Genomic DNA, 14664 nt, shown 5'->3' on the forward strand with positions numbered 1-14664 from the left:
AGTTCTGGAGGGGGTTGAGGTTGAGCCCTGCCAGCCTTGCCTTGTGGAACCTTTTCTCCCCCTTGTTTCGGAAGAACACTAGTCTCCGGAACACCCTCAATCCTACTTAAGATATCCAAAGCAGGTCGTAGCTTCTCAGCTAAGTGGCGTCGAATGGAGATAGTCAAAATGGAGTCATGGGCGTCTAGGAGATGCAACAAGATTGAATGGACATCACCCACTGAGCTTCGAATCACCTCTCGTTCAGACTTTAAATCGTCAAGCTCTTTGGTTACAGTTCGGAGCTTTAAGTTCTGAATTTTGAGCTGGGAAGTTCGCTTGTCCAGCTCATCCATTATTTTGTTTTCGACTGCAAGCTCGGCCTCAAGCTGAGTTAAGCGATCATCAACTTTAGTATGAAGCTCTTCGTTAGCAGCTTCAATAGCTTTTCGAGCCACTTCAAGTTGTGTCTTCTCTGCCTCCAGTGAACGTGTGAGAGTGTCAACAGATGCGTTCACTGTTTGTGCGTTTTTCTGAGCAGCTGCTTGCAAAGAATCCAAAAAGAGTTGAGCCTCTGATATTAGTTTTTCGTCTTTTGCGGTCGCGTCCTTTCAGTCTTTTGTCGAGGCTTCAACAGCAAGCGAAGCCTTCTGGCATTGGGAGGTAGAGGCATCAATAGCCTTTGCAGCATCAGAGATGGAGGTAGCATGTTCTTTGACTACGAAAGAGAACAAAGCTTTGAGGGCAGCTTCTGAATAAGCACCAGTAGAGGATGAAGAAAGTAACTGATCAAGCTTATCAGTCACAACCTTGAGATGTCGCTTGGTGAGAGGAGCGTCTTCATCATCATCGCTTTGGACACGATAAGGACTGAAGTAAGTAGAATCAAACTCCAAGTCCTCACCACCAAGAACGGTATTGGTTTCTGTCGATTGGGTAGGGGAGGGAGGTTTGGTGGTAACAGGGGTTTCGGGTGCTGAAGAACGAACCCCCGTATCAGATACGTTGGTTTGAACTCTAGTGGTAGTTGTAGTTGTAGCTTCAGAGAAAATAGGTGTAGGAATGGGAATGGTAGAGGAAGGTTGTGATGTAATGATAAGGAAAATGGGAGGTAAGGAAATAGGAATGGAAACAGGTGGAGGAGAAGGTGCTTTGGAGTGAACATGTACCTCAGGTGTAGGCGAACGAGGTGGAGTACCACCACGAGCCGAACCTTCATCATCTGAGCTTTCTCTCTCAGATTCGCTGGGAATGGAGTGTTTATGACCAGTAGGCACGTACTCGGAGTCTGAGTCGCTTGATGATTGAAGAATAAGCTTCCGAGCAGGTTTCTTGGTCTTCTTCTGCTTGGGCTGGGAAGGTGCTGCCTTCTCAGACTTTCGCTTCCTCGGAGTCTGAACCTTTGAGACTTGACCTCCTTTATCCCCCTTTTTTGCTTCTTGCTTCTTGCCCCGTTTAACAGGTTTGTCTGCTTCCTCAATAGATTTTATCATTTCAGGAGAAAGTTCCCTTGGACCAGAAGAGGGAAGCTTCTTGTACTCCTGAATAATCTTGCTCGCATAGGACACATAGGCATACATTGCCTCAGGAATTGAGCCAACGAAGTGAAACTTCGACGGATGAGTGACAATGATGTTAGTGGTATGAAATGTAGCAATGGAGGAGAGAAGTGAGTCTGCCATGATAGGAACATGATAACGCTCCATAATCCATTGAGTGATAATGGTCCAAAACCTGGCACAAGAAATTTCTGTGTGGCGAGAAGCAGATGACAAACTTTGGACAAGTTGAAGCCATAGAACCAAACCATAATCAAGGTTGACACCATTATATAATCCATCAAGCAAAGTCATGAAAGACTTGCTAGCACCATCAGATCCTGCACTTCGTTCAGAAAGCCCTTTGAAAAGAAGGGTGAAGAGGCCATTCCATTGAGGAGGAAGGCATGATTTCTTGAACTTTGTCACAGTAGTTAGGGTTTCAATGTACCCCATGTTGTAGAACATAGAGAAAAGCTGACCTGTGGAGATGGAATCAGGGTGCACCATGGATTCGTCATAAGTGAGCCCTAGTAACGAGCAAAAACGGCTCTTGGAGATTGAAGCTTTTTGGTTGAGAATGTCGAAGTAAATCTTCTCAGCACCTTTGTCGTATGTAGCAGTGGAATAAAGTTGAGAGAGACATGTCATTGGTACGACTTCCACCGTTGAGAGAGCCTTGACGAGTGGGGAATATTTTAGGCATTCCACCACTTGATACATGTAAGTATCGTAGAGAAACGGTGTAAGATCGATCAACAAGTTCTGGTTTGCCTTGATTACGAGAAGAGTAGAGCGTCCAGTGGTTTCTTGAACAGAGGAAGATTCTGCCATTGTTGATGCTTGATGAAGAAGAAGATGAACAGTGGAAATTAAATTGCATTCTTTTGCTTGTGAGAGATGAAGTGTGGTAGAGAAGAATGCCATAGAAATCAATCCGTTATATACGATTTTGAATAGAGAGAAAAATCGCAAGCAATGATTCCATTAATTGGGGAAACGACGCCTAAAAAAGCGTGATTTGACAACTAGCAACGCCGATAAAGTAGCTGATGACGCATGAGTAGGTAACGATTCAAATTCTCGCGCCTTCCATACTTATCCTCTTTCCACATCATCAATCGTTTACACTCCCTACTGAGTCACCGCTTGAATCTTTAATCAAATCTTTATTACCATGATTACCAAAGGCTGAATATTGACCCATCCCTTCGTATGGAAATAACTGCATTACATCATTAGGAACTGAAGCTATATATTTATGAATAGCTTATAAATGACCAAACAAGACTTTTGGAAAATACAAGATTTTCGTGCAAGGTAGTGTCAAAGATAAAGAAATAAATCAAACTCTTTGTGGGAATTTGTGATGTCATTTAAGACATAAAGCAGTGGATCCCGGGCATGAATCTCTTCCTTCAAAGTCAAGAGAGACTTCAAAGTGCTTGTTTGGATTCCCGTTGAATTACGATCAAGTACTTGTTGAGAAGTATCGAAAGGCATTTTATTTTCTATATAAGGCTATTAAGTGTGGCTTTCGCTTCAATTCTGGTTTCCAATACTTGATATAAGACCGAAAATAGAACGAAGTACTTGTGAGACCGATGTGGTCTGTTAAACAAGTAGGTTTGGAACATATTCAGTGACTTGTTGATAATCGTTAATTAGAAATCTCAAAAAAAAAAAAAACTGGATCCTTTGGGAAGAAAAGTCATGGTGCAAGACATTTTCATAAGGATCTCTCATAATAAAAAGGAGATTTCAAGGTACTTCCACAAAAGGGATTTCGTTAATTCAAAGGTGAAAGCTAGAACATGTAATTGTTCACCATCAATGCATTAAGGTTTTGAATTTTTGGGTTTCACTTAGCACGTAGTGGCACGAAACTAAGATCATTAACATAGAAGTTGTGTAACCGTAAACCTCAGTGGAAATGCTGAGAGTCTTAAGGGTTACAGTTATGAGATGAAATATGATGGAGAATGAATAAGAGGTGGTAAAAGAGTCGAATGTACCTCTGCTATAAAAGGTGGACTAAGCAGAAAAACTCTTAACTCCATTTAAGAAGAGTAAGGTAGCTCATGATTAGAGTGAATTTGACAGCCTGATTGGGAAGACATGATTTGTGTATATCAAGTCATTAAGGCTTCACTCAAAATCTTTTGAGACTTGGGTCAACATGCAACAACATGCTTCTAGGGACACTTAGCTAGTACATAAATAAAGAATTATACCTACCCCAGCTCCATCATTAATAATGGTCCTTGTATACAAATGATATTAAGAGTAAATAAAATTACAATAAAATGAAAGAAAATATTTTTGAGTTTTGAAATTTCTAAAAAATATTTTTGAATTTTATAAGGTTTTCTGAAAAACAATTAAAACAGAAAGAAAAATATTTTGAATTTTATGAAAAAAAACATAAAGGAAATTGCGAGAAAAGAGTATACATACTGTACAACCGAAATCATCTTTTAGAGATGAGGAGCGAACCGAGTTCGGTGACACCGAACCCGAAATAGGCCGAGCGTTCGGTGCATTTCGGTTCCCGGAAGAACCGAACCCGAAATAGACCGAGCGTTCGCTCTATTTCGCTTCCAATTTTTATTGAGACAAACGAGATTTCGGTACAGATTCAGCTTCCATCATTCCTAAGCCTTGCAGGATTTTATTAAAACTTGCTTCTGGAAAGGCCTTAGTAAAGATGTCAGCCAACTGATCAGTGGTCCTTACGAAATGAATTTCAACGTTACCATCTTCCACATGATCCTTGATAAAGTGATACCTCAGTGCTATGTGTTTCGTCTTTGAGTGTTGCACTGGGTTATGACAAATCCTAATTGCACTCTCCGAGTCACAATATAGTGGGATTTTCTTCATGTTCAGGTCGTAGTCTCGAAGTTGACTTTGTATCCAAATGATCTGAGATGTGCATGATGCAGCGGCTATATATTCTGATTCGGCAGTGGAGAAAGACACACAAGTTTGTTTCTTGGATTGCCAGCTAACAAGTTTGCCATCCAGAAATTGGCATCCTCCAGTGGTACTCTTTCGGTCCAGTCCACATCCCTCAAGATCAGCATCTGAGAATGCTTGGACAAAGAATCCTGATTTGGCAGGGTACCATAAACCAAGAGAAGAGGTTCGCTTCAGGTACCGAAAGATGTTCTTCACAGCTAGCAGGTGAGGTTCACGTGGATTTTCTTGAAACCTGGAACAATAACAAATAGAGAACATTATGTCTGGTCGACTTGCTGTTAGATACATTAGAGACCCTATCATCTGACGATAAAGAGTCATGTCAGCAGCCGGTTTGTCCAAAGAAGGTGTTAGCTTTGTGCCAAACGCCATGAGAAACCTTTACTTTCGAATCTCCCATCATTCCAAACTTGGCTAGCAAGGTCTTCGTGTAAGCCTCTTGATTAATGAAAATGCCTTCGGGTCCCTGTCTTATATTCAAGCCAAGGAAAAAGTTAATAGGACCCATTGAGCTCATTTCAAATTTAGTCTCCATCGATTTCCTAAATTTAGCTGTTAAGCTAGGATTTGTGGAACCGAAGATGATATCATCAACGTAAATCTAAACGATCATAAGGTGGTCACCTTCTTTCTTACGAAAGAAGGTTGGGTCAACCGAACCTTGTTTAAACTTAGACATTTTGAGAAATCTAGTTAGAGTTTCATACCAGGCCCATGGTGCTTGCTTGAGACCGTAGATTGCCTTGTCCAGAATATAGCAGTGATCTGGATACTTCTCGTTCACGAAACCCGGTGGTTGCTCCACGTACACCGTCTCTTCCAGTTCGCCATTTAGGAAGGCGCACTTTACATCCATTTGGAATACTTCAAAGTTCTTGTGTGCAGCATAGGCGAGAAAGATACGAACCGATTCTAGCCTTGCTACTGGAGCGAAGGTCTCTTCGTAATCTATGCCTTCTTCTTGACAGTAACCTTTCACAACCAATCTTGCCTTGTTGCATATTACATTTCCTTCCTTATCCATCTTGTTCCTGAAAACCCACTTTAATCCAACCACAGAAGCATCCTTTGGTGTTGGAATCAGTCTCCACACTTTATTTCGCTCGAACTCATTGAGTTCGTCTTGCATCGCCTGTACCCAATCAGAGTGATCGAGTGCAGTCTTGATCGTCTTTGGTTCGACTTTGGAGACAAATGAATTAAACATGCATAATTCTACTTTAGAGAAAAGTGCAGTTTGTTTCGCTTTCAGTTGTAATCGTGTGAGAACATTTTCTGTCGAATCACCAATAATTTGTTTTTGTGGATGATCTTTGGTCCATTTGGTGAGAGGAGGGTAACTAGGATCATATGAGGGATCCAGTTCAGCATTCACTTCTTCTTCAAATTCTGACTGAGTATCGTCATCGTTTGTATTCGCATTCTCCCCCTCGAATGAAGATACTTCCTCAGTATCAGGCTCAGAATTCTCCCCCTGGACTCGATTTTCGGTTGGAATGAATGATGATGAGCTCTCCCCCTGGAATGGTGAATTTTGGTTATGTGGAAAGGACGAACCCTCCCCCTGAATATGGGAACTATTTGTTGGAGGTTCGCTTGTGTCTGGCTTTTCGGTTGTGATTGGTTCTTCCTCTGCCATTTTCTTCGCAGCATCATCGATTATCTTCTTCAAGTTATCTACCTTGTTGTCTACAACTTTAGATTCACAGAGAATAGCCTTTTCTGGTTCATCAAATAGCAGCATGTATTGCTCAAAGAGGTTTGAAATTGGTACCCTAACTTGACCAGATTTTGGAAATATTTCCTCCACAGAACCTTCGGTTGTCTTCAGTTTCTTGACGTAGTTATCATCGAAGGTAACATAATAGGTCTCCTCTATTTTCTTTGAACGCTTGTTGAGAACCCGATATGCTTTGGAGGTTAAGGAATAACCCAGAAAGATTCCTTCGTCTGCTTTGACATCAAACTTGTTTCAGTGCTCCTTTGAATTGAAGATGAAGCATCTTGAACCGAACACGTGAAAAAACTTTACGTTAGGCTTTCGGTTGTTCAAGATCTCATAAGGAGTGATGGAGAAACGTTTGTTGAGATAAGATCTGTTCTGTGTAAAGCATGCAGCGGCAATGGAGTCAGCCCAGAAATATAGAGGTAGAGAAGTGAAGCTCAGCAAGGTTCGGGCTGCTTCACACAAAGATCGGTTTCGCCTTTCGACAATTCCATTATGTTGTGGAGTATATGGAGCTGAGAAGTTGTGAGTTGTTCCGTTCTCTGCAAGAAAATCTTCAAAGTCTTTGTTCTTGAACTCCAACCCGTTGTCGCTCCTTATATTTCGAACTATCTTCCGTAGTTGAACTTCTATCTGCTTGATAAAAAGTTTAAGCTTTGGAGTGGCCTCTGATTTCTGCTTCAAAAAGAACACCCAAGTAAACCGAGAGAAGTCATCCACTATGACAAGTATATACTTGTTACCGCCAATACTTTCGATTGAAGAAGGACCACATAAATCAATGTGGAGTAATTCAAGTGGTTCAATAATTTTTGTATTGACTCGAGAAGGATGACTCTGTCGACTTTGCTTTCCCATTTCACATGCAGCACACATGTGTTCTTTATCGAACTTTAGAACAGGAAGACCTCGAACACGATCCCCAAGCACCAGTTTGTTTATGTCTTTAAAGTTGAGATGGGAGAGTCTTCGGTGCCAAAGCCAACTTTCGTTTGACTGAGCCTTCGTTAGTAAGCAGATTGCTGGTTTCCCTCGTATGGGATTGAGATTCAGAGGGCACATCTCCCCTTTTGGCTTTGATTTCAGCAGAATGTTGTTCGTCTTCTTTTCAACAATCTCTGAGCCATCGTCATCGAACGAAACTTTCAACCCGGTACCAACTACCAGTTGAGAAACACTGATAAGGTTGTGTTGTAAACCTTCAATGCACGCCACTTTTCTTATCGAGAACTCGCCATTGGTTATCATACCATATCCTTTAAACGTGCCAAAAGATTTATTACCATACTTGACACTTCCACCATTTGTTAAGGACCAAAACTCCCTCAGCTCTTCCCTTCTTCCTGTCATGTGACGCGAACAACCACTGTCTATGTACCATTCATCGTCAAACTGCTCGTCACGGATTACCTGCAAAAATTAAGCAGATTTAGGAACCCAAAGTTTCTTGGGTCCTTGTGAGCCTTTTACAGAACAAGGAATTGTAAGAGAAACATCAACTAAAAAGGTCCTTTTTATTAAGGTTGTTTCGTCTTTTCTTTTTAAGGTGAAAACTTTGATTTTATCTGATTTGAATACTTTAGGTTCAGATTTAGAATTTGAGAATTTGACGTTGGCAGACTTTCGGTTCTCGAAATTGGGTTTAAACGACGTCTTCTTTGCATTTTCTGGAAAGAGCTTTCCTTTTCCCTTTCGATTATTCTGTGAGTGAGGATCGGAATGAGAAAGATGAGAGTCGGTAGCAGAGTTAAGCATTCGGTCATTGCTCTTACTTGGTTGAGAGCCGAAACTACTTTCCTTTCGGTTCCTCTCATTTGTTGGTCTAGGACCGAAACCACCCTTTTGGTTTCTCTTATCTTGAGGACCGACACTTCTTTTTCGGTTGCTGTCCGTCTGAGGACCAAAATTTCTCTTTTGGTTGTTGTGCCTTTGTGGACCGATACTCTGTTTTCGGTTGTTTTGAGTCAGGGGACCAAAACTCTTCTTTCGGCTGTTTTCATTACGTTGAGCACAAGATGCTGAGTTTGCCTTTGCTTCTTCCTTTAACTTAGAGGGTTTTTCATAGCGAACGTAATTAGGGTTTTGAGAACGCCAAACTATTTCCTTTCAGTGAGATTCTTCTTGTATCTCATATTTCGTTGATGCTTTCGTTCTAACACCTGTTTTGGATTTTTGTGGATGTTGGCCTTTTTCTTCGGTTTCTAAGCAAGAATTTCACTCTTTAGCGAAGAGGTTTCGCTTGACATCATGATCGGTTTGCCTGACGGAGTTTTGGTACCACTTGTGTTGGGCACATCAAAGCTTGTAGGATCATTAAGCGATTCTGCCACATACCTTCCTTTTACTCTCCATGATGTTTTCGTGGATAGACCGACTGTTTCATCAGCGTTATCAATCGGTGCTGACCAGAAAAACTCATCACAGCCATCAGCATTATCTTCTGCTACTAATGCTGTCAGTTCGGCTGTCTGTTGCTGAGTAACTCCATGAACTGCATAAACTTGATTTGGAGTCGTTTGGACTTTCTGATATACAACAGCCTTTTCCTTAAGGACTTTGGTTTTGTCTTTGGATAAACGAGCGAACTCAACAGAATTTTCAGAAATAAGATTTTTGTTGGTTTCGGGTTCGCTCTTGACAAACTCAGAACAGTCCACCTTATCTTCTACAGATATTACACTCATATCATCATCCTCATTGAATTCAGAAGTGTTTTCAATATCAATTTTATATTCTGAACTCAAATTGGCATTCAAAGAGTCAAATTTTTGTACAGTTTCGGTTTTGATCTTTAATTTGTCATTTTCATCAAACAAATTTTTGAGCATGTCCTTATGGTCTTTTGACTTAATGAAGGACTCTATTTCGTCGAAACCAATTTTGTAAACAGGAGAAATATCATTAGAGGAAATAACGTTTTCACAGTTATATGCATCGACATCGATTTCGTCCTCCTTTAACTCAAGGAAGGGTAAAATCATACGATGTATCTTCTTCCCTATTTCACAATCAAGATGCAATTGAGTAATGTTGGTATATAACCGTTTAGCAATTAAACAAAAAACATTTCGTTGTTTCAAAAGCTTCAAATTATCTCTTTGCAAATAAATTGTTTCATCCCTAGACCTAATCAACTCCTTCTCCTTCTGCTCAATCCACATACGCCTCTCCTCACTATTTGATGATACCCTGCTGATTTGATCAGTTAGGTTAGAGTTTGTGACGCGAGTTTGAGTTAAACTACCACTTATACTAGAAAATTTAGATTTTAATCCATTTAGTTCTTTTTCATAGTTTGAGATGGGAATTTGTAAGGAAACAAGAATAGATTATACCTTCTTGATCAACTCATCGCATTCGTTGATTTGCTCACCGACAGGTTTCGCTGCAAAACACCTGTCTTCACGCTCCTTCGCTTCATCTAGTTCCCCATCAGTGGCATAGCCTCACTTTTGTGACACCCCAGAAGTCACCATTAGGCACTTTCCTGCAACGTCCTCTTCTTTCACCAACAAAGCCATGCCATGAGTAGGCTTCCTCACTTCTTCATCTTCTGAATCAGTGGACCAAACTTCAACACCTCCGAACTCATCGTCAACAATATTTCCCTGTACAATAAGAGCATTCATAGTGTTATTAGATCCAGCTTTCTTCTTCTTGATTTCTTCCAATAGTCATGTGAGGTTCGCTTCCTCATCCTCATCTTCATTCTTTTCTGACATCTTTCTCAGCATACAATCTCTGGCGAAGTGATTTTTGCCTCCGCAGTAGTGACAATTAATCCCTGAGTCACCTCCAAGTTTTACTTCCTTCTTTGGTTCTTCGGTCTGAGAAACGTTCTTCGGTTCCTCCTTTGCTTTCTCGGCACTATAGCTACCTTGCCAGTTTCGGTTCTTATTTGTTCGGAACCTTCTTTTGATGAACTTCTTGGGATTTGACACCATCAAAGCATACTCTTCACTTGTTAGATCATATTCAGAGAGATTCAAATCTTCTTCTTCTTCAGCAACACTCTTTCCTTTTGCGATTAGGGCCAAGGAACCCATGCCAGAAACCACATTCGTTTCTTTAGTCAAGGCACTCTCATGTGACTTTAATATTCCCACCAGTTTCGCTAGAGAATAATTCTTGAATTGTTCATGAGCCTTCACAGTAGACACCACAGCCATCCATTCGGGTCTAAGGCCATTCATAAATGTCACCTTCTGTTCAATGATTTTTCTTTCAATCCCATGCTTTATTATCTTACTAAGGAGATGGTTGAAGCGATCGAAGGCTTGAATAAGCTTCTCTTCTGGCTTCTGCTTGAAGTCACCAAATTCTGAGAGCAACAATGTTTGGATTGATTGCTCAAGATCTTCATCCGTAGAATACAATTCCTTCAATCTGTTCCATATTTATTTTGCCGTTGTGCATGAGCTTACTAACCGAAACGTGTCCGATTGCAAAGCAAACCTGATCATTCTTAAAGCTTTGATGTTGCACTGAAACTTTTCCTTCTCATATTGGGGAATGTCTTTCACATCACTGATAAGTTGATTGTACTCCTTTTGAGTTTTAACAACTCTTGAAGATTTTGATTGAGCGAATGGACCTACAGTAATCGCCTCCCAGATCAAGTATCCATTGTCTTCTGAGCCAATCACGTAATCTTCAAAGTGATGAGTCCAGACCTCATAATCCTGAATGTATAATATAGGAATCCTTGTCGTCGATCCTATGCTGTTGGAGATATTGATTAGGTTAGACTGAGAATCATCCATAGACATGACGATGTTTGTTCAAAAATCTGCTTAAGATCAGACTTGTAAATGACGTTAGGGTAAGATCGAATATTTAAAGAACTACTTCAATAGTAAATGACGGCTCTAACAATATCAATCAAGGCGGAAAACCCTAAGATCTTCTTTAACAGAAGAGATGTGTATGAATTACACAGTCTCCTGCTCTGATACCAATTGATGAGTTGAAAACTCTTAGATCGATTAGATATTCAACAGGTTAAACAATAAAAGCAAACAAACACAATCAAAACGATATAGAATCAAGTAATGCTTAATGATTCAAATGTAGACACGCCTCAGCAGAGCTCGATTAAGAACTTCCACTGTAGAGGCGAGCTAGGGTTTGCAGTACAACTATCAGAATAATAATTAAAGCGCTCACAATAAAGGATGCATGCATGCACCTTAAATACTAAACCCTAATAAAACAAACACGGTTGGACAAGCCCAAACCGGATAACAAAACCGGGCTAAGAACCGAGCCCAAAGACGCAACACTATTAGACCCAACACATGGACTATTTCACCCCTACTGCTAACACATAATATCATATCTCAATCATGCTGTCAGACATATCTGGGGTGTCCGACCTACCCATTGGTCCTAACGACCAATTCGGGGACTAGTCCCCTCCTACTGATACTATCTCACATTACATACAAACTAGCATAGTCACATATCAAGCAAACTAGCATACTTGGATATCAAGCAATAACAGGCCGACCTTGGTGCCTTAGACCCACTCCTACTGGAAGGTAACTCACCTCGATGTCGCGTAGTGCCTGAACTGTCCCCGGCGTGAAGGTCGGCTCTCCTCGACTCCTCAATCCCTACACGACAACCTTCCAAGTCATCAAACAGAACATACAACCCTAACCAGGGTCAACTCAAGTCCAGTTAAAGCCAACATTGGTCAAAGTCAATACCCAGTTGACCTGACTCGCCGAGTTGATCTACCAACTCGTCGAGTCCATGCTCCACTAACCCGATCCAACCCCGACACCAATCGTCGAGTCTAGCGAGAACTCGTCGAGTTCTCCTTCATTCAAACCATCGGGACCATCTTCATCCGACTCGCCGAGTTCCAAGAACAACTCGGCGAGTTCATCTCCCTCATAAGAACGTGTCCAGTCTATGACTCGCCGAGTTGTATGAACAACTCGTCGAGTTTATCTTCAAAGGTTGGGAGATTGCCTTGGACTCGCCGAGTCTGCTCATACACTCGTCGAGTCCCATGATTCCCAGGTCCCTTTACGAGTCTAAACATTTACGGTACTTCCTTCCCGAACCACTGGTCCATCCACAGAAAGGATTTAGTGGTCATTACACACCGACTCGCCGAGTTCCAAGAACAACTCGTCGAGTCCCTTCTTGACCCTTATTATACAGTCGATTTAAATGGGTCTTAACACGTCAAAACCATAGATCTGGTCTCCTAATGTCCATTTTATACGTAAAGTTCAAACTTGGTGCACATGCATGGGGTTTTGGCTCAAAAATCCATAAAAGGTGCTCTACAATGAGCATGGGGCTCTCATGGCCATAAAGTTGGCACCTTTATGCCATGAGACCCCTCCAATGACTCAGATCTAAAAGTAGAACTCCATAAATCACTTCACAAATCCGAAAATGGCTTAGAAAGCCCTAAATGCACCCAAAATCTAAGCCCTAAAGACGAACAACCAAATGGAAGACCAAAACAGGGGGCATTTACCTTGATTGAGCTGAAGATGGAGTAAGATCTCTGGATCTACAAGCCCCAACTCGGATTCCCAAGCTTCTTCCTTCCTTGCAAGCTTCACAAACCACCCAAAAGCACCAAAAATGGCCTTAGATCACTCAAAGCGGGTAGGGTTTCGATATGAGATGTTCTGGGAGCATAAGGGACGATGGAGGCTGCAATAAGACGTTTAAATAGGGTGCAAACCCTCAAATTTAGGGTTTCACTCAAACAGCACCTACTCGCCGAGTCAGTCTCCGACTCGTCGAGTAGGTCACTTAAACTTCCCGCGGATCCCGTCTCTACTCGACAAGTTGGGCCACCAACTCGTCGAGTCCTAGAGAAAATACATAAAATTCTTGAATTAAAGACATACCAGGAATCCGGTGTTACAAATCTCCCCCACTTATCTTAGACTTCGTCCTCGAAGTCTGCTGCTCGATCCTGAAAAAGCTCGGGGTAATGCTCCCTCATCTCGTCCTCCGGCTCCCAGGTCCATTTTGAGCCCTTTCGGTGCTGCCACTGCACCTTTACCAGCTCCACTCTCTTGTTCCTCAGATCCCTTGACTTCCTGTCAAGGATTGCCACTGGCCGCTCGATGTAGTTCAGGCTTTCATCAACCTGAATATCCTCCAAAGTCACCACCGCCGAATCGTCTACCAGGCATTTCCGCAACTGGGAGACATGAAATGTGCTATGAATTTGACTGAGTTCGGCTGGCAGATCCAACCTATATGCCACCTTGCCCACCCGGGCTATAACCTTGAAGGGTCCAATATACCTGGGGCCCAGCTTGCCCCGCTTCCTGAATCGAATGACGCCCTTCCAAGGCGACACCTTTAGGAGCACCATATCCCCGACCTGGAATTCCAGGTCCGATTGACGCTTGTCGGCATAACTTTTCTGCCGACTCTGAGCAGTCTGAAGCCTGCTTCGAACCTGTTGGATCCTCTCTGTAGTCTTGAGTACCACTTCGGTACTCCCCATAACCCTCTGTCCAACCTCTCCCCAGCATATCGGGGTCCTTCACTTCCTCTCATACAACATCTCGAAAGGAGGACGGTCAATGCTCACATGATAACTATTGTTATAGGAGAACTCTGCCAACGGAAGGTAAGTATCCCAACTACCCCCAAAGTCTAAAACACACGCCCGCAGCATATCCTCCAAAGTCTGGATGGTCCGCTCACTCTGACCATCCGTCTGCGGGTGAAAAGCGGTGCTAAAATGCAGACGAGTACCTAGGGGTGTTATTCGGTTTGGTTTTCCGGTTTTCGGTTATAACGGTTCGGTTTTATCAGTTTTTTTACATTTTAAATCTAACCATAACCAAACCAAATAAGGTTCGGTTTAATCGGTTACGGTTTATTCGGTTATGGTTTATTCGGTTCGGTTTAACAGTTAAACCGAATAAAATTCAGCACGTAAAAATAAATATTAAACTTAAAGAAAAAAGGACTTACCAAAATATTACCAAACAAAGAAACTAAATTAATATATAAAATATTATATTCAAGTTTTCGAAATAGGTCAATATAATTTTAATCGTACGACTAAAGATTATTTGGTTAATTTGTTTTTTCTTTTTAATACAAAATATAGAACAACTATAACTTTATAATGGTTAATAACTAAAAAAGTCATGAAAACCTTAGTAACTAATCAATAAATTTATATATATAATGTTTATATATATATATATATATATATATATATATATATATATATATATATATATATATATATATAAAATTCGGTTTTTCGGTTTAACCAAAACAATGAAAATTTAACCAAAAACCAAACCGAATAAGGTATCCTTATTCGGTTAACCAAACCAAATTAACCGAAAACCAAATAACCCGAACCAAATTAACCAAACATCATTTGGTTCGGTTTGGTTATTCGGTTTTGGTTTTTAATGACACCCCTACGAG

The sequence above is a fragment of the Lactuca virosa genome, chromosome 5 (assembly GCF_052849685.1).
Source record: "Lactuca virosa cultivar CGN04683 chromosome 5, Lactuca_virosa_CGN04683_v6, whole genome shotgun sequence".
In the NCBI taxonomy this organism is placed as follows: domain Eukaryota; kingdom Viridiplantae; phylum Streptophyta; class Magnoliopsida; order Asterales; family Asteraceae; genus Lactuca; species Lactuca virosa.